The sequence below is a fragment of the Thermobia domestica genome, chromosome 4 (assembly GCF_964235325.1).
Source record: "Thermobia domestica chromosome 4, izTheDome1.hap1.1, whole genome shotgun sequence".
Lineage (NCBI taxonomy): Eukaryota > Metazoa > Arthropoda > Insecta > Zygentoma > Lepismatidae > Thermobia > Thermobia domestica.
Genome location: NC_137457.1, coordinates 54,736,442 through 54,751,803, shown reverse-complemented (window position 1 = coordinate 54,751,803; position 15,362 = coordinate 54,736,442). Strand labels below are relative to the sequence as shown.

General features: G+C 38.4%; 1 long non-coding RNA gene across 1 annotated transcript in view; it reads right to left on the bottom strand.

Annotated features, from left to right (window-relative positions):
- Nucleotides 1-381: 381 nt before the first annotated feature.
- LOC145683309 (uncharacterized) overlaps nucleotides 382-15,362 on the bottom strand; it is a 29,598-nt gene continuing 14,617 nt past the window's right edge. The window contains exons 2-4 of the long non-coding RNA XR_014131009.1: nucleotides 1,770-1,833; nucleotides 1,216-1,299; nucleotides 382-457 (exon numbers count right to left, since the gene is read on the bottom strand). This is a non-coding gene — a long non-coding RNA (uncharacterized LOC145683309). The remainder of the gene's footprint in view (nucleotides 458-1,215; nucleotides 1,300-1,769; nucleotides 1,834-15,362) is intronic.

Sequence of the window (15,362 nt, the reverse complement as noted above, 5' to 3'; positions counted from 1 at the left end):
TGAAAGTGTAAATTAAAAATGCAATTTTTCATATGTTTACATGAAACTTTTGCATTTTCACTTTTGTATTTGATCCTAAGATTGTAAAATGCAATTCTTTGTATGTTTACATGAAACTCTTTGATTGCAAAATAAAGAAAACGATAATGCAAAACATAATTTTACATGTTCTTGAAATGAAGTTTGCGTATTTAAACACATGTAATGTTAGTTTATTCAAATTATTTGTCAGTATGTCTTTAATTATATAAAATTTTATATTATAGTTTCATTAAGTTAAAATTATTTTTAATTATTTAATGTTCATAAAATTTTATTTATGTAATCTTTGAACTAAACATTTTAAAGTTTGCGAAATACAATTATATAAACACTCACCACCGCTGGTTAGATGTAGAGAAGTTCAACAGGACACTCTGTATTAATTTTCTGCCGCACTTGTATACCGTTGTCAACACTGAAACAATATACAATTTTAGTTCTATATAAATAATTAGTTACAAGTTTGGTACGCAGTATGCTATTTAGTACTCATTTTTATGAACTTTCAGTTTAACAATGAGCTTAATTACAAGTTCGAAATATAGTTCCTCTGAGTTTTCTTTAATGAAAACGATCCAACAAATAACTATCAATGAGTGCTATTACAAATAACACGAAAATTTCCAAAATTCACAATCTCTGAATGTTCAGAGAGTGCAAAGCAAACAAATCAATAAAAAATACGATCCAATGAATAATTTACGAGATTTCATTGAATGTCAAAAAATGAGTTTCCAATTTCAACAACGATCTTATTTTAGTATATTCGAAACAAAGTTTCTCTTTTGAATTTGCTTGGCAATTGAACCAATTTAAGATAAATAACACGATACAATAAATTTTTAACAACGAGCTTTTCTTTAGTACACTCACATATTGCTCGAACATGTTATACATGTGAGGAATTAGAAGATGCGGTCCGTCAAATATAAGTTGCAAGAGCAAATGATCTAATTTAAAAATAAATAACAGGAAATTTTTGAAAGTTCGCAATCAATTTTAACAAGGAGCTTCTAACGAATCGTATTATTTAATAGTTCACACTCATAGAGTGTGACTTTCCACGGGAAAGGAGAATTTAAAAATAAGTTCCTAAAGCAATTAAAGATTATGTCAAGAAACTATATTATGAAACAAGATATGTAACGGAATTAATATTAATTGCATACTTACTGGATATCTGCAAATTTTTAATTCCAATTTCTTCAAAAGTCCCAAAGAGAGAACTTGAAAGTTCAATTTATCTGCTGGAGTATCCTAAAACAAAAAGACCTTTTTTCAGTGGCGCACATTCTTTTATTTACATTCATTCACAATCAATTTTAACAATGAGTTCGCACAGCAAACGATTTGTTTTATAAGTTCGCAATTCTTAAAATATTTTCGAAACAAGTTTCTCTTTATAAGGTTTCGTTGAAATAGATTCATCAAAATAAGTTGCTTCGACTAATTTATTAGGAGAGTACAAAAAAGATCGAGTTTCTATAAGAAAGGAGGGTATAAAAATAAGAAACGAATTATTTAAAAGTTCACAAAGTTGCTGTTCTTAGGACTTTCCAAGGGAAAGCAGAATATAAAAAACAGAGTTTGTGAAACAAACGAGCGAATAAACTAATCACAACGGATCAGTTCTACGAGTATTATTGTAAATACCACGAATTATTTATTACATTCCCACAAGGTTGCTCTTTTTGAGTGATTTATTACGAACTGGTCAAGAAAAATACCTTCGGTAGTAATCCTCAGAACCTCTGATACTTCTGGGATAATAAAAGTTCCACAAAGGACAACCTAAAATATAACATAGTTTGTATTAGAACTATGGAATATCTTATTCCTATACTATAGATTGTTTTATAGGCATACAGTATGTATACATATTTACTTTACAATATCTTATATGCATACATTGTGTGTACTATAGATTGTTATGTGTATATACGTAGTATGTATGTATCTAATATAGATTCTTACATGTATATATATATATATATATCTACTATAGATTATTATATGTATACACTATGTATATATCTAGTACAGATTATTATATGCTTACACTATATAGTATAAATTACCTTATATGAATATAGCATGTATGTATTTAAATTGACCCTTAGATAATATTGAATTTAAGTTCAAACAGATTTATTTTCACGCTTTAAGATGATTGTTGTGTTAAAGATTATATCAATTACTATATTAAATCTATTATTTATAAAACAGAAATTTTTCAGGCGGCCATCTAAAGTATGGACATGTTACGACAAGTAGTTCAGCTTAGTAGAAGCAATAGGTAAATATCCAAGACTAGTATGAATAGTCTTAGGAGAAGGTTTGATTATAGGGCTAATATAATGTGTAGTTTCGTAGAAGTATAGGAACCATGCTGAATAATATATGTACAACAAACAGGAATGATATAGAACATTAAGTCTTAGTACAAAGGCATACAAATATTGTAGGACTACATCCGGAGAAAACTCAACGAAAAGCAAAGAAACACAAAACGAAAGAGAAGCCAACTAACATAAGACATAAGTACAGAGTAAGATTAGCTTGGGTTAGGTTCAGCACAGCTGTTCTTAGGACTTTCCAATATTAGCTACTAGTGTTATTATATATAACACGAACATATTATTTAATAGTTCACACTCTTACTTTTCCATAGGAAAGGAGAAAATGAAAATATGAAGCGATTGAATATAAGGCGAAATATGAACCAAATAAAGTTAGGATATAAAAAAGGAAAGATAATTGGAATAAACGTACAAAGCAAGGAAAAAACAGAACAAATAGCCAGAAAGAAAGATAGCTATGAAAATAGGTAGATAGAAAGAAAGGAAATACTTGTGTATGGTATAGGTAAAGAGCAATGCAGAGAAAAAAATAAAAAATGCAAACGAAAATAAATACATAACAGAAAAGTTCTGGTGCCTAAGAAATTATACCATATAATATTGAAAATTTTCAAGTGGATGTATTTGCATTGCAATTTGTGGTAATAAAGATATTATGATTAGAAAACAATGTTGTAAAAAGTAAGCTTAATTTCTTCATCCGTCGCAAGTCTTAAGGGCCCCTTGTACCTCGCCGCCCCCCGAATATCGATATTGAAAATTTAGAATGATATATTCATATCCATATATTCGCGATATCGAATGTTGATATATGATAATATAGATATCGACGATAGCGATCTATCGACATATCACAGGCCCAAGTCCGAGAAGTGATGCTTGAAATATACTGCAATCAACAATCAAATTCTAAACATGTTCTCCATTTACGTATTCAATGTTGAGGGGGAAGCGTGTCAACCCAAATAGAAATTTTAAGAAAAACAACGGTTAAGACAAAAGTAGGTTTTCCCTCTCCCCTTGAATATAAAAATTAACAGAAAATTATTACTGTAATTTTCCTTTCACTTGTGTTTCTGATTGTTATCACAAATCAGCGACAGTTCGCATACTTTACAAAGTATACTAATACACTCTATAACTTTCCACAACCAAGCAAGCCGAAAGATGAGTTTCCTGTGATATTAAAGTGGAATGTTCTACAAGATAATCATGATTCATTGGCCATATTTCTGTCAGTACTTTGGTAGGGACTGAGAGCTACAAGACTAACACAACTAGAAATTAGATATTTCATTTCTTTTTTCTCTCAGACTAAAATACTTCCGCATTTTTCTGAGATTTTCATTTTCTTAATATAAGTCCCTTATCCTGGGCTAATTCTGGCTACAATGGTTTCCAAATAATCGGCAAACGGAAGAGCAAAGTTTTTCGACTCTCAACTCTCGACAGTTTCTGAGAAGATATTTCACAGTTCTTGTTATTTCTTTGTTAGAAAAACACTTCTAGTTGACTCCATTCATGGTAAATTATTGAACTTATAAACATTTACAATTATTGAAAAATGAATAACTATGTTTAAACATAAAAAGTCGTTACAGTTCAGTAGAATGCGGAAGTGAAAGAAAATACTGTTCATTTGTTGTGATGTGCAAACTGAATGTGAATAATAAGTCTTTCACATTCTCTTGTCCAGAGGCGGATCTGTGATCTACGATCATCGGGCAGTGATCTTTACCATTGAAAGCTATTGCTTCTTAAAATGTTTCCTAGTAACTTCCAATTTTCTTGTTCATTTTGGGCGCGGTGGCTCAATGGTAGACCGCTTACTTTGGCGCGTGGGGTCCTTATTGTTTCAATCCCCGGTCAAGTAAGTTTGAGGTGGACAAGAACGTATCCATAGCTTTTCTCAGGGTACTCCCGCTTCTTGCCATTTTCATTCCAAAAATTCCTCTTTTATCATTGACTTGCTTTAATCGTTCGGCGCGGCAGCTCAGTAGTACAGCGCCTCATCTGGTAGACAAATTAAGATTGAGGTGGATGAGTCCACCAGTTCTTCTATTATCATTGACTTACTTTATTAATTGGATGCTGTTGCTCAGTGGTAAAGCGCTTTGTGTGGTGTGCCAAGTAATTCTGTAATGGAGAAGATCCTATCCGTGGGTTTTGTGAGGGTACTCCCGATTCTTCCCAATTTTCATTCCACCAAGTCCTCTATTTTCATTCACCTACCTTAATCATTGGGCGCGGTAGCTCAGTGGTAGAGCGTTTCCTCTGGTGGGTCAAGTAAGTTTGTGGTGTAAAAGATTGTATCCGTGGGTTTTCTCAGTGTACTCCTGCTTCTTTTCACTTTTCATTCCAGCAACTCCTGTATTCGCATTGACTTGCTTTACTCATTGGGCATGGTGGCTGAATGGATGAGCGCTTCCTCTGGTGGGTCAAGTAAGTTTGTTTTGGACAAGATCGTATCCATGGCTTTTGTCAGGATACTCCCGCTTCCTCCCACATTTCATTCCACCAATTCATCTATAATCATTGACTTACTTTCATGATTGGATGCTGTGGCACAGTGGTATAGCGCTTCCTCTGGTGGGCCTAGTAAGTTTGTGGTGCACAAGATCATATCCTTGGGTATTTTTAGGGTACTCCCGCTTCATCCAACTTTCCATTCTACCAATCATTATCATTGATTTACTTTAATCATTGGGCGCGGTCGTTCAGTGGAAGAGAGCTTTCTCTGGGGGACCAAGTAAGGTTGAAGTGGACAAGATCGTACCCATGTTTTTTTTCAGGGTACTCCCGCTTCCTCCCACATTACATTCCACCAATAAATCTATTATCATTGACTTACTTTAATCATTGGGTACAATCGCGCTTCCTCTGGTGGGCAAAGTAAGCTTTTGGTGAAGAAGATCGAATACTTGGGTCTTCTCAGGGTACTCCCGTTTTCTCACATTTCATTGAAGGAATCCTTTATTATCATTCACTTTCTGGAATCATTGGGCTCGGTGCCACAGTGGTAGAGCGCTTCGTCTCGTGCGTGGGGTCCTTATTGTTTTCATCCGTAGCCAAGTAAGTTGTATGGTGGACAGGATCGTATCCGTGATTTTTGTCAGAGTACTCACGCTTCTTCTCACATTTCATTCCACCAAACCCTCTATTATCACTGACTTACTCAAATCGTTGGGCACTGTGGCACGGTGGTAGAGCGCTTCCTCTTGTGTGTGGGGTCCTTATTCTTTCTATCCCCGACCAAGTAAGTTTCTGGTAAGCAAGATCGTATCCGTGGGATTTCTCCAGGTACTTCCGCTTCTTCCCACTTTTCATTCCACCAACTCTTCCATTATCATTTACTTGCTTTATTCATTGGGAGCGGTGGCTCAGTGGTAGAGCGCTTCCTTTGGTGGGTCAAGTAAGTTTGTAGTGGACAAGATCGTACCTGTGGGTTTTCTCAGGATTCTTGTGCTTCTTCGAACTTTTCATTCCACCAATTCCTCTATTATCATTTACTTGCTTTAATCATTGAGAGCGGTGGCTCAGTGGTAAGGTGCTTTATCTGGTGGGTCAAGTAAGTTTGTGGTGGAAAAGATCGTATCCGTGGGTTTTCTCCAGGTACTTCCGCTTCTTCCCACTTTTCATTCCACCAACTCTTCTTTTATCATTTACTTGCTTTAATCAATGGGAGCGGTGGCTCAGTGGTAGAGCGCTTCCTTTGGTGGGTCAAGTAAGTTTGTGGTGGACAAGATCGTATCTGTGCGTTTTCTCAGGGTACTCCCGCTTCTTCCCACTGTTCATTCCACCAATTCCTCTATTATGATTTCTTTGCTTTAATCATTGGGAGCAATGGCTCAGTGGTAGAGCGCTTCCTCTGGTGCGTGGAGTCTTTATTGTTTCGATCCCCGGTCAAGTAAGTTTGTTGTGGACAAGATCGTATTCGTGTTTTTTTTCAGTGTGCTCCCGCTTCTTGCCACGTTTCATTCCACCAACTTCTCTATTATTATTGGCTTGCTTTAATCGTTTGGAGCGGTAGCTCAGTGGTAGTGCTCTGGTGCATGGGTTCCTTATTCTTTCGATTCCCGGTCTAGTAAGTTTGTGGTGGCAAGGTGGTATCCGTGGGTTTTCCCAAGGTACTCCCTGTTCCTCCATTTCCTTCAACCAATTCTTCTATCACCATTGAGTTGCTTTAATCATTGCAGAGGTCTTGGTCCCTTGAGCATTGCGGTGATGTCAGAAATCAGATTCAGTCCCAAGCATTTGGGTTGTGATGTAAACCTTTGTTGTGGTTCAATGTCAGTATTTTATTACGCGAGATAAACCATCCATACAGTTATAAACGTTGTTCTATTTTGCGCATCCAGGTATTGATATTAAGCCAATGCGGAATCTCATTTCTGGCGCTTTGATGCCAGGAACCGATTTCGGACATTACGCTGTCCTCAAACGACTAGGATCTTTCCAATTTTTCCATCCGCGTACAACAACCCCATGTTTAAAAGGGGAATAGAAAGTACTCGTGTCTAAAGTTTGCGGACCCAGTTTGTTGAGGTTCAAGGCTAGGGATCGATTTCTGTTATCATAATTGTGCTCAACGGATCAAAACCTCTCAAATGTCGTCCAACAACTTCATGTTTAATAGGTTAATAGAAGCGACACGAGCTCATAACGTCAGGACTCCATTCCTTCAGCTTCGTGGTCTGGGCCTGATTTCTGACATTACTACTGCACTCAGGGGCAGTGGTTAGGGATGGGCAGGAGCGAGTTCGAGTGAAATTTTTTAAAATTCTCGACTCGAAGCAGACATCTTTTAGCTCAACTCGAGAACTCGACTCGAAAAATTTCTTCCAACTCGACTCCAAACTCGATCCAAAACCTTTTCCAAATCGAGCCAAATCTTGTGTGTAGTTTCAAGTTCCCTTTTCACTTACTCTACATAAATAATATAATTATTATCAATGTTGCTACTTCCACTACAACTTATTATTATTATTATTATTATTATTATTATTATTATTATTATTATTATTATTATTATTATTATTATTATTATTATTATTATTATTATTAAATTCTATAACTACACTTGAAAGATAGGCGGTTTGCATCTGAATACTAAAAACTAGTTGTCTGCTGATTTCGGTAGTCGTTAAATCTAGGACACAAGAACATCTTTCACGAGGTTCATGGTTTGAGTTCCGGAGGAGCAAGTTTTCGTGCTTCGGCCAAAATTTGTTAAAAGTTATAGCGTGTCAGGCAAACATGTTTAAAACTGTTCTGCCTGGGTCTACGGTTGTCAACGACTTGTGCGGCTTGGCTCACAGCTTATTCAATATCAATCCGAACCGAGAAGTAGGGGTGCGCACGAGTCGAGACACGATTTGTAAAATTCGAGTCGAATCGAGACTGCTCGTAAAAATCTTGATTCGACTCGAATGTCTCAAAACTCTTCACATATTTTTAAAAATAATTTTGGTTAAACTAATCACTCAGAAACAGTTATATATACATACTTATATATATACATACTTATATATATACATATATATATAATACAGGTGTGGATCCAAGAGGAGCTAGAGCTCCTCTGTGGCTAAGCGGGTAGCATACGAGCTTCTGGCGTGGGAGACCCGGGTTCGATTCCCGGCGGGAGGTTACGTGTTTCGGATTCCAAGTTAATCAGTAGGTCCACGTCTCCTATAGCCTCGCTGCTGAAAGGGACGTTCAACTCAACCAAGAGGAACTACAGCCCTTTTGACACTCAGGTATACACTGGATAAAATATGCTTTAATCCTGCTTTACACAGGATAAAGTGGCAAACTCTGATTCAGTCGCTCCCTTGATAATATCCCGCATTCGCGGCTTTAAGGGTCCATAGCTGTAAAACTATGGGACCTATCGTTAGGGTTGTGCACGAGACGAGTCGAGACAGAATTTTCCTGACAAATTTCGAGTCGAGACACAGCTCTTCCAATACAAAAGAATACATTTTTCAAGTAGAGACATCACTTTTACAGCACACTTTCGAGACGAGACCGCCTCAACCCTTGTCTCGTGTGCATCCCTACCTATCGTAGTCGTGTTAAGACTTCACTTAGAAACTAATATGTGCGCTATTAAAAATACAATGTTACAGAATCTAAAGTACACACGCGACAATTTTAAAGAGGAACTTTGGCTATATGCATCTAATTTGAAGTACTCACCAAGTACCTGTATAAACATTGTTGCAGAAGTATGGCAGAATTCTGAAACATGGATATTTGGATAACGCACATACTTGTTCCTAAGTAAAGTCTTGACCCTACTACGGTAGGTTGCTTAGTTTTGGAGCTATTGACCTTTAAAGTACATTTCTTTATGTTGTTGGCAGCCTTTAACTCCGAAATTAAGCATTTGTGCACCCAGGTTGATTATTACCTTTTGTCTTATCTTGGTGTCAGGAACAGTATTGCTTCCAGATATATTATTGGTGGCACTCCCCCCCCGGAGCTCTGAGAGTGCCCCCGGAGGAGGTCAAAATAATACGTCTATAATACAATAATAAATAGAATAGTACCAGCAGTGCCCCCCACCCGGAACATATTTTTCTGAAAGAACAACTGGTCAGGAATCTCCTGGCATTTTTTAATTGAGTATCGCATCGCAGTTTGCAGTGCAAATGGGAATGCAATGGAGTGCAAACATGGAAATGCAATGCAAATTCAAAAATATATTGCAAATTGCGATATATCTTTGTGTCTTAAATCACTACGTAAACTATAATAAGGAGCAAACATATATTAGTATATTTCAAGAAACTTCCCCCGACTTGAAGGATCGGTCATTGCAAGAAGAAATGCCCCGAATTTGGATTACAATAGTTTTCCACTTTTGTCTTTCCTTTGCTTTGTCAGTTTATTGATACTGGGGGATTCTCCAGATCTTCTCAGGTTTCGGGTCATTATCCTTGTTTCTGAGCGTGTAATAAAAAAAATGTTCCTTGAAGAAAAGGCACATTGGCAGCAGATTGGACCTAGCCGATATATTGTATATATAGCATGATTGGGACTAGGTTAGTAAAACGCAGAAGTGCGTACAGTAGATCAGTAAAACAGTAATGGTATTCTTCAATGCCGAAAATGCAGTATAGGAAAATACACTCATATTTGTCTCTCTTTTCTTTTTGCTTTTCATTTGAAGTACTGATATACCGGATGCCCATTTACGTTACTTGTTAAAACCAACCTATGTTTTAGCAAGATTTCTTCTTGGGAAACGCCGCAAACCTCAAAAAACATCCCGAACAAATGGATTCTCTCTTTCTGTCTGTGTTTGAACCAATGCGTTGTTTTTCCTAATCCTAATTGTTGAGTTTGTCGTTGTGGTAAAACTATTTCGCTCAATTTGACAAATTATGTAATAAAATATTATACTTATCCAACAATGAGCCTGGATTACAAGGAAAAGCAGTGAACCCTAAAGTACCCCTGTAGCAGGGGCGGATCCTGAACGGACTTCTGGGGGGGCGTGGATTGTAATACTGCTACATGGCTAGTTTTAAGAGCTCCAAATTCTGGGATGGGTTTTATTTATATATAAAATAAGAAAGCTTCCTCTTCCATGGGAGAGGTGATTGCCCCATGCGCTCCCTGAATTCGTCCCTGCCCTATAGCCTCTCCCTCAAATTAAAAACCTTGATGTATTATTTCCAATACGAAGTCACTTTCGCTTCCAGGTTAATGGTGACGGAGTTCTTGTTCTTTGTATCTCTGTACTCAAGAAAAAAAATAATAATAAAGGATATGAATAATAAAAATATTTTTCACTCTTCTTTAAAATTTCTGTGAACTTCTCTCAATCTCGATATGTTGTTTCATAGTGTATAATGCAAAGAAGGCTACAAACAGCAATCTGGCAAAAAAGTATTTGTGTAAAAGACACAAACGCCTTATCAGTTGTTCTACAAAGAACAACTAAACAACTGACGTTGTTTCTGTGTCCCTTTAAACACAATGTTACGATTTACAAGGCAGAAAAAAAGTAGAGAGCAACCTGATATTTCGCCTAAGGGCACCTTCGTTGCAAAGACTAGCACTCTGTCAACATATTACATAGCTATTAATAAGTCACACTCACAGGTTCTTTCCAAACGTTTTGGTATAACAGCTTGTGGTTGTGGGTAAGGGATGAGATTCTGAAAGACCGATAAGTATTGGAGCTCAGAGCCGTAGCTTGAAATTTCGTTGCCCGGGGCGAAGTAGCTTTTGGCGTCCCCCGACACTGACCTTACCAAACTTTGACTTTTCCTTTCTGTGCTTTTTTTAACATATAAGAGAAACACCTTTTTGTTGTTATGCAACGCTGTTTCTTTTTTTTTACCAAGCCGCTTGGACAGACCATTGCAACAGCCAAAAGCGAACGTTATGTATTCTTTAACAAATAAGAGCCACTCTCCATAGGCTTATTTTAGACCTGCTGCTAAACTTGCTAAACTAGCTTGTATACAAATCCATTTGGAGAATAATTATGAAAAAAGCATGGAGTCGATTCTCCTACGTCAGGACGACCATGTTAGATATGGAGTTGCTGAACGCGAGTGGTAGCGCTGACAAGGTCCGGGTCCCCTGAGTGCTGTAGTAATGTCAAAAGTCTGCCCCAGGCCACGAAGCTGAAGGAATGGGGTCCTAACGTTATGGATTCGGGTCCCTTCTATTCACCTATTAAAGATGAAATGGTTGGACGGCATTGGCGGCCTTTGAAAGGTTTTGATCCGTTCAGCACAATTGTGATGTCAGCAATCGATCCCTAGACTTGAACCTCAAGAGGCTCGGTCCGGAAGTTTTAGACACGACTCCTATCTATTCCCCTTTTAAACATGGGGTTGTTGTACGCGGATGGTAAAATTGGAAAGATCCTAGTCGTTTGAGGTGAGCGTAATATCCGAAATCGTTTCCTGACCTCAAAACGCCAGAAATGAGGTTTCGAACTGGCTCAATATCAATACCTGGTTGCGCAAGATAGAACAAAATTTATAGCTGTATGGATGGTTTTATCTCGCGTAATAAAATACTGAGATTGATACTGAGAAGACTTGGTGGAATGAAATGTGGGAGGAAGCGGGTGTACCCTGACAAAACCCACGGATACGATCTTATCCAAAACAAACTTACTAAGCCGTGATCGAAAAAGTAAGGACCCCACGCACCAGATTAACCTTTCTACTACTGAGCCACCGTGCACAATGAGTGAAACAAGTCTACGATAATGGAGGGATTGGTTGAATGAAAAGTGTGAAGAAGCGGGAGTACAGTGAGAAAACCAATGGATACCATCTTGTCCACCACAAACCTTGTTGGCCCACTGATTGAAGCACTCAACCACTGAGCCACTGCGCCCAATGATTGAAGGAAGTTAATGATAATAGAAGAATCGGTGGAATGAAATGTGGGCGGAAGAGGGAGTAACCTGACAAAACCCACGGATACGATCTTGTCCACCAAGAATTTACTTGGCCCAGCAGAAGAAACGCGCTACCACTGAGCCACCGCGCCCAATGATTAAACTTATTCAATGATAATAGAAGAGTTGCTGGAATGAAAAGTCGGAAGAAGCTGGAGTACCCTAAGGAAACCTACGGATGCGATCCTGTCCACTACAAACGACGTTGGTCCACCAGAGGAAACGCTCTACCACTGAGCCATTGCGCCCAATGATTGAAGCAAGTCAATGATAATAGAAAAATTGGTGGAACGAAATGTGGGAGGAAGCGGGAGTACCCTGACAAAACCCACGGATTCGATCCTGTCCACCACAGACTTACTTGGCACACGAGAGGAAACGCTTTCCCATTGAGCTACTGCGCCCAATGATTGAAGCAAGTCAATTATAATAGAAGAATTGGTGGCATGAAATGTGGGAGGAAGCGGGAGTACCCTGTGAAAAACCATGGATACGATCTTGTCCACCACAAAACGTAGTTGGCCCACCAGAGGAAGCGCTCCTCCTTTGAGACACCGTCCCTAATGATTAAGGTAAATCAATGATAATAGAAGAATTGGTGGCATAAAATGAGGGAGGAGCCGGGAGTACATTGAGAAAACCCACGTGGTTGGCCCACTAGAGGGAGTGCTCTTCCATTGAGACACCGTGCTCAATGATTAATTTAAGTCAGTGATAATAGAAGAATTGGTGGGAAAAATGTAGGAGGAAGCGGAAATACCCTGAGAAAAACATCGCATACGATCTTGTGCACCACAAATTTATCAGGCAGGGGATCGAAACAGTAAGGACTCCATGCAACAGAGGAAGTGTTCTATCATTGCGCCACCGTGCCCAATGATTAAATCAAGTCAATGATAAAAGAGGAATTAGTGGAATGAAAAGTGGGAAGAAGCGGGAGAACCCTGAGAAAACCCGCGGGTACGATCTTGTCCACCACAAACTTTCTTGACCCACGAGTGGAAGCGCTCTACCAAAGAGCCACTGCGCCCAATGATTCAAGCAAATCAACGATAATAGAAGAATTGGTGGAAAGAAATGTATGAGGAAGCGGGAATACTCTGAATTAACCTTCGGATAGGATCTTGTCCACCACAAACTTCTTAGGATGGGGATAGAAACATTAACCCTTTCCAGATTCCGACTTTTAGGGATATTTTTTAGACTTTCAGTCAAGCAGCTACTGCATCGTTACTATTTATCCTAAGATCATAGTTCATAACTCATTCTCTTCCAAATGGAAGTGGCTTTCAAATGGTTCCACTTGCATGCTCAAAACGTATACCAGGTGCGGGAGAAATGATGTCAAATGAATATTTGGAGGGAATTTTTTTCTCGCAACTTGCCCCCCCCTGGAGCGGCCCTGTGTGATCATAGCCATCTGAGAAATATTTGATAAATATCACTTGGTATACTGAATGTGTTTGCCAAATTTCAATTTTCGATATAGAATAGTAAGGGCGGGAGAAGTTTTATCAAGATTTCCCACAATGACCCAAATTACCACAAAACTATGATCTCAGGGAAAAACTTTCCTGAGACATCACGAAGTATACTAGGGTCATGTTTCGCCCATTATTCTTTTCAGAATAGAACTGTCTTTCAGGCGGTACCATTCACATGTCTCCATCATGTATCTAATGCGAAAAATTCCCGAAAAAATTATTTTTTGGTCAAAATATTCCTATTTTTTTCAAATTTTAGCCCCTCTGGACCACCTGTTTTAACGCATAAATCTGAAAAAAAATCTGTTGAATAGTACTCTGTAGACTGAATGTTTGTGTACAATTGCAATCTTCTAGGTGCAAAAATACGCCCGAGATAAAATATATATGCCGACATTGCCCCATATTCTCTTATACAGAAGTACATTTAAAAAAAATCCTCACAGATCCCTAATTACCATAGGGTCATGTTATGTACATCATTCTCTTCGGAATAAAGCTGGCTTGCAGACGGTATGACTCGCGTGTCTCCATCATGTATATAAGGCGGGAAAATCCCGAAGAAAGGGACTTTTTTGGTTTAAATATGCCGTTTTTCAAGTTATGGCCCCTCTGGACCCTCCTGTTTTAACGCAGAAATCTGAAATAATCTGATAAATACTACTAAGTAGGCTGAATGTTTGTGCACAATGTCAATCTTCAAGGTACAAAAGTAGCCAGCCAAAAAATATATATACCGTCAATGTAGAATATTCCCGTATATAGAGGGATTATCTTAAAATTTCCATGAGAGATCCCTAATTACCCTAGGGTCATGTTTTGCACATCATTGTCTTCAGAATAAAATTGCCTTTCAGGCAGTATGACTCTCGTGTCTCCATCATGTATACAATCCCGAAGAAATGGGTTTTGGGGGTAAAAATATCACTTTCCTCAAAGCTTTGACCATGTGGTTCCTACTTGTTTTTAACTCACAAATCTGAAAAAAAGCTGGCGAATACTACTCGTTGGACGGAATGTTTGTGCAACATTTCAATCTTCTAGTGCAAAAATAAGCCCACCAAAAATATTGAATATAGGCTTAATAAATGAAACAAAATATATTTTAGACTTATGACGTCATCAACTAACACGCCTGTACGCATGAAGGTATGAAACAATACGCAATGTCTTCTACAATGCCTCTGGACTTGGAAAACAAAAAAAAACCGGACGAGAAAGCTCAAATACAAGAGTTCAATGCAATGTATCAAGAAACACCCGTATGGTACATATTGTTACATAGAATCACCAAAAGGTTAAGGACACCACGCACCAGAAGAAGTGCTCTACCAGTACGCTACTGTGCCCAATGATTAAGGTAAGTCAATGATAATAGAGGAATTGGTGGATGGAAAGTGGGAAGAAGCAGAAGTACCTTGGGAAAACCCACAGATACGATCTTGTCCACCACAAACTTACTTGGCCCACCAGAGGAAACGGTCTACCACTGAGCCACTGCGCTCAATGATTAAAGCAAGTCATTGAGAATAGAAGAATTGGTGGAATGAAATTTTTGAGATAGCGGGAATACCCTGAGAAAACCCAGGAATTCGACCTTGTCCATTACAAACGTACTTGGCACACCAGATGATGCTTTCTACCACTGAGCCACCACGTCCAATCATTAAAGTAATTCAATTATTATAGATGAATTCGTGTAATGAAAACTGGAAAGAAGCGAGAGTACACTGAGGAAACCCACGTGAGATATTGTCCACCAAAAAGTTAATTGACCCACCAGAGGAAGCGCTCTCACACTGGGCCACTGGACCCAATGATTGAAACGAGTCAATAATAATAGAAATAATGATGGAATGAAATGTGGGAGGAAGTGGGAGTACCCTGGCAAAGCCCACAGATACGATCTTGTCCACGACAAACTTACTAGACCGGGTATCGAAACAGTAAGGACCTCATGCACGAGAAGAAGCGCTCTACCCCTATGTCACCGCGTCCAATGGTAAAGACCACTGCCCGAGGCGAAGTAGATTTTGGCGT